General features: G+C 41.4%; 1 protein-coding gene across 1 annotated transcript in view; it reads left to right on the forward strand.

Moving 5' to 3' along the window:
- The window catches only part of LOC118828877 (cGMP-dependent protein kinase 1), a 173316-nt gene that overhangs the window by 114482 nt on the left and 41013 nt on the right, over window positions 1-17821 (forward strand). The window contains exon 3 of the mRNA XM_036735763.1: window positions 1460-1556. The gene's annotated coding sequence lies outside the window, so the exon portion shown is untranslated. The remainder of the gene's footprint in view (window positions 1-1459; window positions 1557-17821) is intronic.

Here is a 17821-nt window from a genome sequence, read left to right on the forward strand (position 1 = left end):
GTTCAAATCTTGTTGCTCACACTGACTGTGTGTCATGTGACCCTGGGCAAGTTCTTCTAACGTCTAGCCTTCCTTTCATCCTCTGTACCTCACCCATTGGACTGAGAGCTGCCGTTTTATCCTCTTGAAGCAAGAGAGTTCTTGATTTCCAAAACTACAGTCACAGGGATATGGTGAAGATCAAACCTTAGAGCAATCGATATAAATGTGAAATGATGGTTAGGTTTTAGAAACTGAAAAAGCCAACTGAGTCTTCTCACAAGTTTCTCTCCAAATGTTCCTGCTCATTTTGTCAGGATTAGCCCAAAGGAATTAAAGTCAAGATTTTAATCCCATTCCTAAACTTAGCAAAGTCACTTCTGCTCTTGGTTTTCCTCATCTTTAAAAGGGACACAGTAGTAGATATATTCCCTTCCTCATGGAATTATGGTAAGGGAAGATCTTCAAAACCCCTAACATGTTCTAGAAATGTGTCCTCTCAATGGTCCCTTTAATGTACAGTAATAAGTCTTCCAGGGACTGAAGGGCATGGGTTACGTTGGGCTGTGAAAAGCCATCTGTCTTGTGAGACAGCTAAATGCCTCCCTGCCCTGGCTTCAGTAAGTGGGAGGATCCCCTTCATCCATATGCCTTCCTATCCTTTCTAAAAATACCAGAGCCTCCAGCAAGCAGATATTTTGGGAAGCTCATATTCACTGGTAAGATCAGGGGAAGCTTTTTTCTGTCATTAGCATGGGCATGAGGTGCATGTTTGACGAGGCGAGCTTTGGAATCCAAGAGTCCATTTCTCCATGCACCATCTAGATAAGAAGCTAGCCACGATGCTGGTTCACTTGCTAGGAGCGTCATCTCTGAACAAGCATTAAAACCAGAGAGAAGGGAAGAGAGTTGGTTTTTGGTTTTTATTTATTTTTTGAAATCCTAATATGCTTTTGAAGTCATCCTTCGCAGGCATTTGTACCTCGACCCACAGCTTTGAGGACCTGATTTCAGAGAACCTGACTATGATTTCTCTTTAGAGACCTCAGGGATTTTAAAATATATAGAAGCTATTACCAACCTGTGGAAAAGAGAAAACTCCTGAAAGACTCTCTCATCCAAAAAAAAAAAAACTGAAAGTCAAGGGGGGCAAAGAGAGAGAAAGTAACAAAAGAAAAGCAAGGCTGAGAGAAAATGTCAAGTTGTAACTTTCACTTGAGACCTGGAGGTGAGGACAGGTGCATGACTGATGTATTGGGGGTGCTTTGTCCTTTGCTACTTTGAAAAGCAAAAAAGGGCCATTCTTCTTGAAGGGGACCAAACAAACTATGAGTGTGAGAAAAGGTGGGCTCTAAAGAGACAAGATGGAATTGAAACAGGTAAACCCTGTCCTCCAGTCATATCATTCAGGTACTTCTGTCTGGGCCACTCATGTTTGCACCTCTAAGAAATTTCCATTTTTTCGCATCAAAAAATCCAGATATGAAGCTGAAGGGGCATTCTTCGCCAATCTGAAGCTGTCCGATTTCAACATCATCGACACGCTGGGAGTTGGAGGTTTTGGAAGAGTTGAGCTGGTAGGTGACTCACTGCTCTTTGTTCTCTGACTTTTTATGCTGTGGATTGGGGGTGGGAGGCCGTTTCATCATTTGTTTTGTTTTGTTTAAATAAAAACTCTCCTATGGTCACTTTCAATATGGTTCCTTCCTTGCGCAGGGTCATGACAGCTCAAACCAACAGGTTTGCAATAGCTCGAGCCGGCAGATTTACATTAGAAATATTTCAAATAAAAAGAATAACTAATCGAAAGGTGAAATAAGCTGGTTGAAAAGGGGACCTCTCTATTTTTGTTTGTTTTTTTAAAGCTTTCCTGTGCTTAGGAAATCCTGAGAGCTATCACAAAACTAGATGGTTCAGTGGATAGACTGCTGGATCTGGAGTCAGAAACGCTGAAATTCCAGTCTGGCCTCAAGCACCTACTAGCTGGGTCACCTTGGACAAGTCACTGAACCTCTATTTGACTCAGTTTCCTCCTCTGCTAAGTGGGAGTGATATGAGTTGGTGTGATGAGAAAATGAGATGATATTGGTCCAGCTCAATGCAAACCTTAAAGTGCTACATGAATGCTAACTTATCAAATGCTTTCTCAGCCTTAAAGTGCCATTGGAATGCTAGCCATCGTCTTCATAATGAAAACCTATAAGAGCTAATTTTATATAGCGATTACTCTGTACTAGGCACCGTGCGCTGGGTGCTTTGCAATTATTATCTCTCCGGATGATGAGATAAGTGGCATCCTATGAAAGAGTTTCAAATTCAGCATCACTGTAACATTAAGGCAGGATGAGCCTGCTACAGGTTGTCATTGCTCAAAACGCTCACTCCCTGGGCTCAAGGTTCCTCCCGGTTCTCCATCCAGGATCTTCAGATACAAAAATGTCACAATGCCCTATCAGTAGATCAGATGCATTGGGAATCACACAAGATTCCCACGGTCTCACCATGACTGTTAGAGATTCTCTTGCCCTCTTTGCATCTCAGCTTAATCCCCTGGAAAAGGAGGGATATGAGCTGGATGATCTCCAAAAGGGCCCTTTTGATTCTACACACGGGGCTCCTCTTCTTTCCTTGTCACCATCAGATGACCTTTGAATGAGGAAAGAGCTTTTTATTTGTAGGTGGCAGACCTGCATTAGCATCCCAGCTCTGCTACTGATTACCTGCATGACTATGGATAATTCACTTTCCCTCACTGGGCTTCCATTACCAATAAAAAAAAACAGACATACTAAAATATCAAGGTCCCCTCCAGTTGTAGCTCCAATGATTTCATCACCTTTTAATGTGACGGTTTTAAATATGTGGGTCTCAGTGGTTATGAGAAAAATATTTCTATATTTACAGCTACTATTCCACCAAGCATAAACATTATTTATCACCGTTGATGACAAGAAAGAGATTTTTTTTAATGGAAAGAAAGGCATGAATGGACCATAAACTGCATGAGAGCATAAGTTATGATATATTTCAAATTTCTTAGGCTGTGATCTAAGTAACTGACACCTCCTTCCTTAACTAACCAAAAATAAAATTCTAGGAGTTACCGGTTGTACCAGGGCCACGAAAGCTACTAGACTCCATTTGAAAGCAGAGATTCATTTTCCTCTCTGCTGAGGCCAGAAAAACCCCTGACATTCGACACCAATACAGTGAGTTGGGCCCTTCTGTGACTCTGTGACTCTGTGACTTGTATACAGTTCAGTAAACAGAGTTCCTGTTACTATTGGAAGGATGGAGGAACCCCTTTCCCTCCAAGCTAGGAGTCACTAGCTGTTTTTAGCCTCAGTCCCCGAGGGCAGAATTGGCTGCAAGCTGTTCTTCATCTCTCTTAGACGGGAACAGGCAGCAAGGGCTTGAAATCTTAACTGAAATGTTCTACTCAATTAACATTAAAATCATCAATGAAGAGCTAGAAGGGATCTCAGAGACTGTCCCCTCTCATTTAACAGATGAACTGAGGCTCAGAGGAGAAATGAATTACCAAGGTCACTTGGTTAAGTAGCAAGAGTCAGAGGCTGGATTGAAAGCAAGGTGCTCTTAATTCCAAATCCTGTGTGTGTGTGTGTGTGTGTGTGTGTGTGTGTGTGTGTGTGTGTGTGTGTGTGTGTTGGGGGGAGGGTAATGGGTGTGTGTGGGTGTGTTTACATAGAAACACTCTCTTAGCTCTGTGCAAAATGCTTGACAATTCTCCTGTACCATTCTAGCTCCAAGGTTAAATCTGCTATCATGAATCTAAGCAGATTTACTAGAATTACTGCTTTTGAATTCTGCCAAGTTCTCAAGCTTTGTTTTTGTTTGAGTTGTGTGGAAAATGTCTTCAGAGAGATGGTATGCTCAGTAGAAGCTCTAGACTGAGAGGCAGGAAACAGGTTCCAATCTCACCTCTGACTCTCATTAGCCATGGGACCCATCACAAGTCACATATCCTCCCTGCTAGTCAGTTGTATTATTTTCAAATATGAGTAATAATAATTATCGTGGTAATGCCTCCCTCAAGAGGCAGCATGGTCTCATGAACATAGTAAGAGGCCTGGAAGACTGGATCTCGATTCCCTCCTCTCATTTTTCGCCTTTCTGAGTCTCAGTTTCCTTATCTGTATAATGGGGATTTTACCACCATAGAATCTCTCAGATGTTATGAAGCTCAAAAGAGATCATCTCTGTTGAGCTCTTTACAACACTTTAAGTACTAATTAGCAGTTATTATTTAGAGAAGATTTAGTGTCTTGGATTTATTTTTCAAAAATTCAGCTTTTATTACAAGCTATAAACATCTGTCTGTTCCATAAGCAGTTATCAAGAGGAGGTGGGTTGATCATGTCTCAATAAGGCACAAGCTTCTTTGGAAGTCATTATTATATGCCAAGTGCCATACTTGGCACATGAAGCAACTAGGTGGCTCAGTGGATAGAGTCAGAAAGATCTGAATGCAAATAAAACCTCAAATACTTATTGTGTGAACCTGGGCAAGTCACTTATCCCCATTTGCTTCGGTTTCCTCATCTGTAAATTGAATTGGAAAAGGAAATGTCAAACCATTCCAGTATCTTTCCCAAGAAAACACCAAAGGGGATCACAAAAACTCAGACACGACTGAACAGCAAACAACAACACACACTTGGTACTGGGGCCACAGTGACATTCCCTGCCATCAAGGAGTTCGATTTTGATTTTGGAGAAAATACCCCTGGGGAAATGGTGACCAGGGAGGGGCACTTTAGTCCAGCAAGTTACAGGGATTGGGAAAGGGGACATTGGGTAGTAAAGCAATGGTTCACAGTCCTAAAACTGAGGAGGGAGGAGGAAGGATTGTTATGTAGCAACAAGGTAGTGAATGAAACTATGAAAGAGTATCCTGGAGAACGGGGAGTGAAGAAAACCATGATGGTCAGGGCTTTCCACAAGTAGTGGTCTGGTAGAGACAATCACCATTCCAGGCAGTAGAGTCCCTGGGCAAAAGTTTCTCCATGGCAAAAAGGTTGGCAAGGAGGAGATAGCCATAGAGAACAAAGCAAGCTCAGTGGCTGGGACTTTCCTGAACTAATGATCTGGGAGAGGCAGTGACCAGTCACTGGGACACAGGACAGAAGTTTCTCCATGACAGCAAGAAGATGAAAGGGATGTCCATAGGGAGGTAAAGGGCTAAAGATGCTAAAGATGATTTTGTATTTTATCTTAAGGGCAGTGGGGGGCCACAGAAATTACTCCAGTTTGGCAGTGATATGGTCATACCTGGGCTTTGGTGATATCGATAGGGCAGCTTTGTGAAGGAGGGCTTGGAGAGAGACTAGATGCAGGTAGACCAATGAAGAGACCCTTAGAATAGTCTACGCTGGAGGTGATAAAGGACCAGACAAGGGTGACTGTGGTGTGAATAAATAGAAAAGGATAAATGTAAGAAATGGTGATAAGATAAAGTCAACATGATCTGGTAATTTATTGGATATTTGGGATAACTGAAGTATTAAAGCTGACTCTTACATTGAGAACCTAGGTGACTGGGAGGTTGGTACCTCAGTATAAATAGGTCATTTAGGAAGGTGGTGGATTTAGGGAGAAACATGATGAATGCTCTTTTAAACTTGTTGAGTTTGAGATACCTAGACGCTTATGAAACATCCGGTTGGAAACGTTTAGCAGGCAAAAGATGATTTGGGACTAAATTTCAGAGGAGAGACTGAAAGATAGATAGATAAACTGATAGATAGATAGATATACATATATGTAAACACTGTGTCTACATTTTTGTGAATCTATGTATAATTTGCCATCTGCATAGAAATAATCATTGAACTCATAGGAGCTGGTGGGATTGCCGAAAGAAAACAGAGAGACAAGAGTCCAAGGCATAGAGAAGAAACCTTGTATGTAACTACGCAGAGTGGGCAGGGCATGGACGATAAACTTAAAGAGGTGAATGATTCAGAGCTGAATGACACATAGGAAGAAAACCACTTGAAAGCAGTTTCACAAAAACCCAGTGAAGAGAAAATATTCTGAAGGAGAGGCTGATCAAAAGTGCCAGGTTCTGCAGAGGGCTCAAGAAGGACGAGGACTAAGAAAAAAGTCATGGGCTTTATCAGTTAAGAGATCATTGATGTCCTTAGAAAAAGTAATTTCATTGGAGTTGTGGTAGTGGAAGCCAGATGGCAAGAGGGGGAGAAATAAATGGTGGATCAGAGAACGGGGAAAGGAACTTAGTTAACTTTTTTTTTCTGGGAGTTTGCTGTGAAAGGGAGGAGAGACAACTTGAAAAAGTGGAAGGGTCAAGGGAACATATTTTTAAGGCTAAAGGCTATCTGTGCTTCCTAATAGACAGAGAGAAAGAACCAGTGTATAAGGAGATATTGAAAATTAAGGAGGGAGGGGGATTATCAAAGGGATAAGCTCTTGAGGAGATGAGAGTAGATGGGACCAAGAGCACTAGCAGATGGGTTGGCATTGGCAAGGAGAAGGGCCCTAAGACTAGAGCAAAGGAAGATTTTGCTTTCTATCTACCCAGTCTAATGCACACATAATGCAAAGGCTCATTTTATAGTTATCTATGTTAATGGAAATTCTATGATGGCACAAGTCATGATTTATCTAAATTTTATATTTCCTCCAGTACCTAGCACAGAACTCTGCATGCAATAGGTGCTAAATAAATGTTAATCAGATTATATATGTGTATCCAAGTCAACACAATTCGATTCCCTAAGCATTTAAGTATCTGCAATGTGCAAGGGATAGTACTAGGCACTACAGATACAAAGACAAAAACAAAACATCTGCCCTCAGGAAGCTTACCGTCTATTGGGGACATACATCATATACACTGACAAGGAAATGCAGGGTAAGGGTAAATACCAAATATTTGGGAGAGGGAACAGGGCAGAAAATACTGTTTGGAGAGAGATAAGGAAATACAAGCTGGATAGAGACTAGAGTCCAAACCCATAAGAAATTCAATATCTAGTTTATTTACTTGATGTCTGAGGATGCCTCTGCTTTTAGAAGGGTAAACAGTAGAAGTCCTAAGGGGATCTATCCTGGGCTTGTCTTGGTAACTTACTAAATTTCTTCTGAATCACAGAATGATGCTTGGATGTTGTTTTATCAAACAAGCATTTATTAGGCACCGATTGTATACCAGACACTTTGCTAAGCTCGGGGGATCCAAAGAAAGGCAAAAACAACAATAACAACAAGGAAATCTACCTTCCCCTCAAGTGGCTTACATTCTAGAGTAATTTTGTGCATTCCAAAGCAACCAAAACCCCAAGACCGCTGAGTTCTAAGTTTATAAGAATCATCCTTCTAGCATGTCAAGAATCACTCTTAAGCTGTTATTTTTTTTTAATCTCCTTCAAACTAAAGCATTATTTTCTTTGGACTCTGAACATTTCCCTACCATTAGCCCCATCCCAGAAAAGCCACAAAGAATCTTTTTTACCTCCAAGGTCTCAGAAATTCTCTGTGCCCCAGATGTTCTCTGCCCTCCCCCCTCACTCCAATTTTATCCATTGTTCATCATCTTCATGGCTGCTGGGACCTTTCCTCTGTATCCATCAGTCCAGGCCAGGCTCCCTTCACCTCCCTAACCTAGCCTGGATCACACACTAAGCCACTGCAGAAATGCTCTCATACAGACCCTAGAAATCAGCATCCCAGGGTTGGAAAATATCACAGTAGAGAACCTGGCACGTAGTAGGTACCTTAAAAGGTTATTGACATTACAACAACCCAATCCAATGAACCTGATTTTTTACCCTGAATTTCTCACTTCACTGTCTATAATTGGGCCAGCTGTAAGATCTCTTTCCAGTAAGATTTCTGGGAACCTACAGTAAAGGAGACATTATTCTTCATTTGAAAAGCATCTTAACTAGATCCTCATCTCTAGCCTACACTTAACAGAGATTATTTATCTTTCCATGGTCTTTATATTGAAAAAGCATTCAAGGAGGTAATAACTCACTTCATTCACTCTGTGTATTATAAAGCCATTTCAGCTGTTACTGGTACCCCAAATTAGGGATGTATTAGTTTTCCTAATGTATGCTTTTTAAGAAAATTTGCCAAAGGAGCCTTAAAAAAAAATAGAAGTCATCTTAAGCTTAGTGGAAAAAAAAACCAACATTGATAAATGAATGAAAAAGCATTTACTAAGCCATCGCTGTGTGCTAGCCACTGTGCCTTTAAGCTCTAGGGATACAACTTGAGTTAGCCACCCCAGAAGAACCACATCTTGGACCTTATTCTCACTCAGAACCCTCTCCACCTCCTTGAAATCTTACTAAACCAAGCAAGGGAGGACCTTCATTCTAATAGAGGAAGACACCACATAGAAGGGAGGGGTGTTTTGGACAGGTCAGTCAGGATAAATGGTAATTAGAGTCATTGACTGGCATGTCCTGATCCAGAATTTAGAGGCAGCTAAGTGGATACAGTGCCAGATATGGAGACAATAAAACCTCAGATCCTACCTCAGAAACATTTCTGCCTATGTGACCTTGGATAAATCATGTAACTTCTCTGTGCTTCAGTTTCCTTATCTATAAACTAAGGAGTTTGAACTTGAGGATCTCTAGGGTCCCTTCTAATTCTAAATGAATGGCACTGTTGATTTGATCAAGTGAACGCTCACCAATCAGAGCCTGGCCTCCGAGGGGTGGGTCCTTCCCTCCCACATAAAGAGCTGGAGCAGAAGTAGCACATCTCAGAGATGGTCTGGCCAGGATCTAATTAGTGACTTAGGTGGACGTTACCCAGAACTTGATCCTTGATGATTTGTATGTACTTAAAAAAGAAGTCAGGGATCACTAAATGCCACCAGGGGTTCACTAAGAATTTATTTTATTTGTTTTTCAGTTGTGTCTGACTCTTTGTGATTTCCTCTGGGGTTTTCTTGGCAGAGATGCTGTAATGGTTTGCCATTTCCTTCTCCAGCTCATTTTACAGATGAGGAGACCGAGGCAAACAAGGTCAAGTGACTTACCCAGGATCACACAACTAGTAAATGTCTGAGGTTGTATTTGAACTCAGATCTTCTTCAAGACCAATACTCTATTCACTGCACCGCCTATATGGCTCATGAATAAAAAATATAGTGTCCAAAAAGTAAATATTCTGATGTATATATATATATATATGTATATATACATGTGTGTGTGTGTGTGTGTGTGTGTGTGTTATGCAGTGGTCAGCCACTTGTGGAGTCCTGTATTCAGTCCCAAGAGGCGCATTTTTCAAAACATGGAGACAAATCAAACATGTCCAGAAGAGAGTAACCAGAATGGTGATGGACATAATGCCGTCAAGGAAACTAGGAAAGGGAGGGTGGGCTAGGTACTGGATTAGATGACATCTCTGGGCCTTTCTGAGGCAGCTGGTACTACCATGGACAGCACATTGGGCCTTAAGTTGGGAAGACCCGAGTTCTAATGCAGCCTCAGACACTTACTAGCTGGTAACCCTAGGCAGGTCACTTAACCCCTGATTGCCCTGATTTCTTTAAACCATAGAAGAGCACCACCTTTCAGGATTGTTGGAAGGATAAAATGAGATATTTGTAAAAATAAATAAATAAATAAATAAATAAATAAATAAATAAATAAATAAATAAATAAATAAATAAAGGGACTTAGCATCGCATGGTACCTAGCACAGAACAGGCACTATATAAATATTTATTCCCTTCCTTTCCTTTGTATTCACTCTCCAGCACACACACACACCCCGCCCCCCGCCGCCCCTTCGCTCCATCCCTTAGAATTTTCACTTTCCCTTAAGGCTTAGATCAAGTGCTACCTTCCGTAAGAAGCCTTCCTGGTACCCTCCTCTCTGGCTGCTAATGCTTCCTGCTCCACATACAGCCAGGGCTAGAATAGTGAGGATAATGAATCCCTTCAAGTGATCCCAGGAATTTCAATTCACACTGTCCAAAGTTATAATTTCCTAAATGTGACTTTTTGTTCCGGCCCAATGGATATATACAGTGGGATCTTGAAGAATGTGACATCTTCAGGTAGTAACTATTATCAGCACCCAGTGCTATTTATATGTTGTCTAGCCCAGCTAGAATGTAAGGGAAGAGATCGTTGACTTTTGTCTTTGCAACCTCAGCTCTTAGAGTCTAGTATGTAGTAGGTACTTTATAAATGATGGATTGATCGACTAAGATTCTAGGATTTTGTGATTTTCCATGGTGTTTAGGTAACATTTTGAAAACAATCTCGCTTCAAGTTCTAAGATTGGCCTACGGATATTTTACTTATTAAGCACCGACTATGGGCCAGGTGGGCAGCTAGGTGGTATAGTGAATAGAGTGCCAACTCTGAAGTCAGGAAGACTCATCTTCCTGAGTTACAATCTGGCCTCAGACACTTACTCTCTGTGTGACCCTGGGCAAGTCACTTAACCCTGTTTGCCTTAGTTTCCTCATCTGTAAAATGAGCTGGAGAAGGAAATGACAAACCACTCCAGGATCTCTGCCAAGAAAATCTCAAATGGGGGCCATGAAAAGTCTGACACAACTGTGAAATGACAGCAACAACAAAATGTGCCAGGCTCTGGGCTAAGCATCATTCACAAAGTACCTGATTGTTACATATGACAAGCAAACCATTATTCCTAAATCTACTTTGGAGATGCTGGAGATCTGGAAGGGCAGAAAAGAGAGACAGACACAGACACAGATACAGAGAGACACAGAGACACAGAGAAACACATTTTATTAAGTGCTTATAAGTGCCATCCATTGTGCTAAGCACTGGGGATTGCCAAAACCAAACAAGACAATACCTACACACAAGGAGTTTACATTCTCCTGGAAGAGAGAAACACACAAAAATGGGTGATAGAGTGAGAGAGAAGGTCACTGCGTGGTTACCTGCAGGAGACATGGTGAGAAGACTGCAGGAAGTACCACTTGCCCTGCCTGGGGCAAACACGTAAATGTTTAGTAGAACTCATCCAAGCTTTCCATCTGGTAGTTTCCTATTTTAACTAATGATTCTTGCTATCTAGATGTTGAAGTTCCCATGCTGCAGAATAACTGAGAGCGGTTTCAGCACCCTTTCAGTTTGGCCCACTGGCGCAACATGCTCCTTGCCAAACCCAAGTGGCTCTTTGTAGTCTGATGATGACCACAAAACTGCAGTCACAATTACACTGGTTATTGTTGCACCACTTTAGTGAATCAGCTAGGATATAAATCTCCATAGACAAAGCACATTTTGTTTCCCTTTTTACTTAATTCATTTGTTTCTGTTAAACAGGAGCATGATTTTATCCTTAAGTGGGTTTGACTCAATATGGGGATTAGACCAATGACATCATTGCTGTAGGGAAGGAATGTCTAATGCAGAAACTCTCCCAAGCAGAGAGGCATCTCCCTGCAATTTGCAGTACTAGAGAGTGGCCTAAGGAGAAGAGAGGTTAGTGACTTACCCAGAGTCACACAGCCAATGGGTGTCAGAAGCACAATTGATCCCAGTTCTTCCTGATTTTAAGCCTCGCTCACCATCTACTATACCACACTGCCTCTCTCTTTCATTTTAAGCCTTTAAATTTTAATTTTGAAATAAATCGTTTACCTTCCTATGGAATTTGGAAAGCTTTATACAGAACACATGAAGAACACATGGATGACTTAAGGGAATGATTTTGGAAGCCTGACCTAGAAGTATTATCCATTTATATACGTGGTCATTGCAATGATCGATAAGGAAATCAAGCCCTCCTGAGCACTGATCACTCTATTAAGCATCAGGAACAGGACCTTGGGCTGTGCAGGGAGAGGCAGAGCATTCTGAGTGAAAGAGAAGAGAACCCTGCTTTCCTCTGTCCTAGTCAGATCACATCAAGAATTTTCCATTCAATCTGGGCACCATAGCCAGCACCAGGGGTTAAAAAAGACATCAGTTAGTCGGAGTGTCCTGAGGAAGGCCACCAGCCTAGAGAAGGGCCTCAGCATTGACTCATTCTAATATATAGTCACAGGGGAGGCCGAGTGCTCTGGGAAACCACAAGTCATTCCAACTCAACTGCTCTTCCAAGCCTTCACAAGGCCCATCTTTTTCTCCACCCTGCCTCAGCTACCTCCATTTTTGTGACAAAATACTAGGAGAGTAAAAAGTCAGAAATCATGGCGGTAGATTCTCTAAGTAGAATAGTTCAGACTGATAGGATGCTTTGAGATTTGCAAATAAATTTACATACATTATCTCCTTTGAGTTGCACAAAAACTTTATGAGCAAGACTCTACGAGGATTATTACATCCATTGTGTGTATGAGGAAGCTGAGGCACAGAGCAAGTTAATGACTTATCCAGGGTCAGTAAGCAAATGTCAGTAGCTGAATCCTATCCCAGATCTTCCTGGCCCCAAGTCCAGTACACTATACTATGTTTTCAACACACACACACACACACACACACACACACACACAGACAATTATCATCCGCACTTACTCACTTAATGTAACCACCAGATAAGGAGGAGATGGTAAAGTCGCTTTCTATGATGCCTGTTCCCTCTTCTCTAACAATTCAACAAGAACTCTGAGAGTATAAGAATCCCTCTGTTTCCAAAGAAAACCAGGTCTTAAAATGAGCCTTGGGGAGAGTCTTTAATAAATTTCTCCTGCTAATAAAACAGTTTTTGTCTCAATTTATCATCATTTGAATGTAGGATGTAAGTACCTTCAGGGGAGAGCCTGCTTTATTTTTGTCTTTACATTTCCAGAACCTGGAATACTGTCTGATAGGGGAGGGAGGGAGGGAGGGAGAGAAAGATAGAGAGAGAGAGACAGAGAGAGATGGATAGATAGATAAATAGAGGTGATAGAGATACCAAGATGAGGGAGAAATAATTTGAGGTAGGTAGATAAATAGATAGGTGGGTAGATGACTAGATATAGATGAAGATAGAGATAAATAGATGAGAGAGAATTGATAGATAAATAGGTAGATAGATATAGAAAAGAGATAGATAAGAGATACATAGATACAGGAGAAAGAGAATTGATTTAGCACTTACTATATTCAAGGCACTGTGTTAAATACCATGGGTACAAATAAAAGCGTAATGGGTGGTCCCTGCCCTCAAAGAGCTCATATTCTAAAGGAAAAGGGATTTGAAAATAGGAGGTGGCATGATAGAGTTGGATATGTTCTTGGTGTGCTCTGGAGGCCTAGAACTGTGGAAGACAGGGCCAATGGTGGTCCGTCAATGTCCAGGGTTGTTTCAAGAATGGAGCTGAACTTTCGAGTGGGGAAGGTATGAAAATAGTGGCCAGAGTGGACTGAGCAGGGGAGTAACAAAGTAGGTGCTAAATATATGATTGGTGATTGTTGATGGATTGGTACTTAAGTTCATGTGGATTGGCTCCCTTTCAGACAACTGTGTGATAAATTTCTCTGTCTTTGAAAGAGTTCTGCTCCTCAGCTAGCCATCTCTTTCTTAAGACAGATTACCCTGACGCTATGACTTTCCAGGAGTTGATCCTTTACAGGGCAGTCTTCTGAACCAGAGCCAGTTTCTCCAATGCTTTCCTAGACTGTGCAGCCCCACCAAGTCACAAATAGCCTGACTCATGCATTGTCTTTCATTTCATAGGCCACAGTCTAGTTCTTAATCCCAGATTATATCATCCCAGCTAGAAATATCATGGTGGTTTAGAAAAACTCTGATCTTTGTAAACTGTTGCTTTTAGGCAGAGCAAGAAGCCACCTCCCATGACTGGGGGCATTCTGCAAATTTGCTTCTTCATAGGGTGTATGTGCCTGACAGGCCATTTAAACAGGGAGGAAAAAATAGAACAGGACCAAGAGCATCCTGCCAGTAACTAGGTGCTAACTCTAGTGCTCAGGCTGGGGTGCATGGGTTTCCTTGTTATGTAACAGAAGGGACTTCCCAGGGAGGAGAGACTCCATGCAAGGAAAGAGCGTGTCAGGAGTGCTGGTTGCCAGGAGCTCTGGGTCCTGAAACATAATCGCTACAGGGTCAGCACTCAGGCCACGTGTAGTGAATGATAGTTATGAATGCCAGGTTGGAAAAGCCCAGCAGATACCCTGAGCCACAGACCTCCAGGCAGGGCCAGGCAGTATGAGGACACTCAAAGGATTTTCCCTCTCCAAATGTCACCTTTTCCTCAGTTTAATCACATTTCGTTTAGTGCTGAAATGAAGGAAATGGATGCTTCCATAGCTGTTTTAACTCTTCATTTTGACCTTGGTCTTCAATAGAAGTTAAAATGAATCCTAACAACCGAAAACTAGTGATAGCTTTAGTCTCTTGAAGGTCGAACATAATGTCAAACAGCACCACGTGCTAGGTTTGAAACTAAACTCGGCTGGAATCCAAGCTCTGACACTCTCTGTGTGACTTCAGGCAAATATCCTCAGTTTCCTCATTTTTTTTAATTAGAGAGATTGGGGGGCACAGTAGAATATAAGGAATATTGGATTTTGATTCAGGGGGATCTGGTCTGGAATCCTGGCTCTGACACAGTAAGAAGACCTTTGGCAGCCATTTAAAACCTATGGCCTCACTGATCAGCACACAGCAAAAGCTTAAGAAATGCCTTTCCATCCATCTACCTCGCTGATAAGATGCTAACAGCAGTGGGCATGTGTAGCATAGGTGTGGGGACTAGACTTGCCATTTTATTGACATAAGAACTTGAGTGAGGAAACTCCTGCTGATGCTGATTAGCACCTTCTCTGCAACCAGTAGCCTGGAAGTGCTGCCTGGGTCTCTAGGAGGTTATGTGACTTGTCCAAGGTCATACTTTGTCAGTATAGGTCAAATGTAGAATTGGAACTCAGCTCTTCCTGGCTTTGAGGCCTCTCATTTACACCTAGAAAAAAGTCAAGACCTCCTCCAATGTCTCTCTACTAGTACAGGAGTCAGCCCTGGCTTCTTGCTGCCTATGACTTTGGATCAGGATCTGGATGGAAAATATTCAAGTATAGACTTAGCAATCAGTTGTCTTTGTCATGGACCATCCTACCTAAGTTTGGAGGAGTTCATCAATGGCTAAGCCAAAGGGGATTATCTGTCAGTCATAGGAACTTCTCCTGTGAGGGAAAGGGACTGCTATCTGAGTCACTGGAAGAATGCCTTACTTAGTAAATGCCTATTGGCTGACTGATTGATTCAAGAAGTGGCCGTGCTGATCAAATTATGTACTTAAATAATCTATACAAATAAAGCCAGATATGCCTTAATCTGTCCCACCTCTGTGTGCCCTATAGGATCATAGGACCATAGGTTTCGGGCCATAAGGAACCACAAAGGCAGCCTAGTATGACAACATAGTTTTATAGATGGTATAACTGAGGCCCAGAGAAGTGAAGAATGATCATATTTTAGATTGAGAGTGAGAAGAGATATCGAAGCCCATCTAAGTCAAGCCACCTTAATTGATGTTTAAGGAAATGGAAATGATTAGTTCGTGCTCATACAGGTAAGGTGTGCCTAGAAGGACTCAAGAGTGAATGTTCTATCCACTGAGCCACACTCAAACTACCATTCCCTCATGATATTAGATGTCTAATATGCTAAATGTATTCTGAACTCCCTACAACTAACTTGGGGGGAAAAAACTTAGTAACTATCCTCTTAGGACAGTGAGATGTGCCTCCATGTGGACTTAGAGTGTTTGTGACTTAGAAGAGTAAGTCTTCTCTCCCCAACTAGACTGCGAGCTGCCAGGGAGTGGGGATCACCTCTGATCTTTGGACTGTAGAGTGTGAGCTCCTTACAACTAGGGATTCTATCATTCTTTATATTTCTAGCCCTGGAACCTAGGACAGTTTCTAGCATATAGTCAATGCCTAATAAATGCTAATGGGCAGGTCGGTGGTTCAATGGAAAGAGAGGGCTGGGCTGAGGTCAGAAAGATTCGTCTTCATGAATCGAAATCTGGCCTCAGATACTCACTAGTTGTCTGATCCTGAGCAAGTCACTTCACCCTGTTTGCCTCAGTTCCTCAACTATAAAATGAACTGAAAAAGAAAATGGCAAACCACTCCAGTATCTTTACCAAAAAAAACAAAAATGCAAATGAGGTCATGAAGAGTTGGGCATGAGTCAACAACAAATTAGTGGCACCAAGGTGGTACAATGGGGAGAGTGCTGGGCCTGGAGTCAAGAAGACTCATCATTCAGCCTCAGACACTGTCTAGCTGTGTGACCCTGGACAGGTCATTTAACTGTTTGCCTCAGTTTCTTCACCTGTAAAATGAGCTGGAGAAGGAAATAGCAAACCACTGCAGTATCTTTGCCAAAACAAACAAACAAATGTGGTCACAGAGAGTAGAACACAACTGAACAACAAAAAATAAATACTCGGTTATTATTGATTTATTGATTAAAATTGCAGATCTCACAACCTCCAAGTAACTTAGAGATCCCATTTTATAGAGGAGGCACCTGGGGTGCAGAGACATAACATCACTTGTTCAAGGTTACACACATATCCACTCACTTCCTTTACTTTTCTGACAAATGTATTTTACTGCTCATGATGCCATCAGAAATGGGGGAACACCAAAGAAATAACATACCTCGGCTTCAGTGAATTGTTTGGGTCTTATTCTGTTCTTTTGGGAAAGATGTAGACTAGATGGTAATGCAATGACGTGGGACGAATTGAGTAAATGAACTCCAAGAGGGATGTTGGATGGATTAATGTCAACTTGGAAGGGATGTCTGTGGTAGGGTGTCCCAGGGACATGTTTTTGGCTCACTGATTTTCAATATTTATGTTAATTATTTGGATGAAAGTATAAATGACTTCGCTATCAAATTCACAAATGACAGAAAATTGGGAGGGATCATTAACATGTTGGATAAAATGAAAATCAAAAAGATCCCAGCAAGACAGAATGATGGCCTGAATACAAGATGAATTTTACTATGGCTAGGGAACTTCATCTTACGATGGTGAATTGAGATGCTATAGGAGAGAGAGATTTCCAATTACCCTACTCAGAAATATGAGAGAGGGAGGGAGGGAGGGAGGGAGGGAGGGTGGGAGAGAGAGAGAGAGAGAGAGAGAGAGAGAGAGAGAGAGAGAGAGAGAAGAGAAGAGAATAACCAAAAAACCTCAAAAGAAAATTGTTTGTGAAACAAGGAGATGCAAAAATAAACAAAAAAAATTTTAAAAAGCACAAAAAACCCCACAACAACCCAGAAATGCCAAAATAGTAGGTAAATATTATGGAATAAAGGAAATAGAAAAGAAGAGAGCCAGAGTAAATAATGAAGAAAAAAATTACAACCAAGGCTGTAGAGATGAAGTTCGAAATTATCAGAAAACGTCATTTTTCGTGATGAACACAGTGAAGGAAATAAATGAAAATTTGAAAGTAAAAAAGAAAAAAAGACAAATATAATAATGAAACTCAACAACTTTGGAAGTATCCATGCAAAACAGAAATAAAATCATGGATTAACTGTAAAATAGAATTTTTCTCCTACAAGACGATATGGCAGACTCAACACAAGAGGCACCATAGCAAACTCCAAAAAGAGCTTACAACTAAAAAAATGCTTTGAAACTGTACAAGGGTGATGGACATAAAGGACAGAGCTCAGAGAGGCAATCTAAGAGTTGTCAGGATCCCCCCCCCCCAAAAGTGAAAACTTTGTCATATTTCAATTAATTAGGCTGTAAAATTTTGCAAAAAATATTTAAATTAAGGGAAGGAGGACCAATCCATGGGTTCCATGAGATGTCAGTATGGTTGAACACTGGATTCATATCATTCAAAATCATTTTTATTAAACT

The sequence above is a fragment of the Trichosurus vulpecula genome, chromosome 8, assembly GCF_011100635.1.
Source record: "Trichosurus vulpecula isolate mTriVul1 chromosome 8, mTriVul1.pri, whole genome shotgun sequence".
Lineage (NCBI taxonomy): Eukaryota > Metazoa > Chordata > Mammalia > Diprotodontia > Phalangeridae > Trichosurus > Trichosurus vulpecula.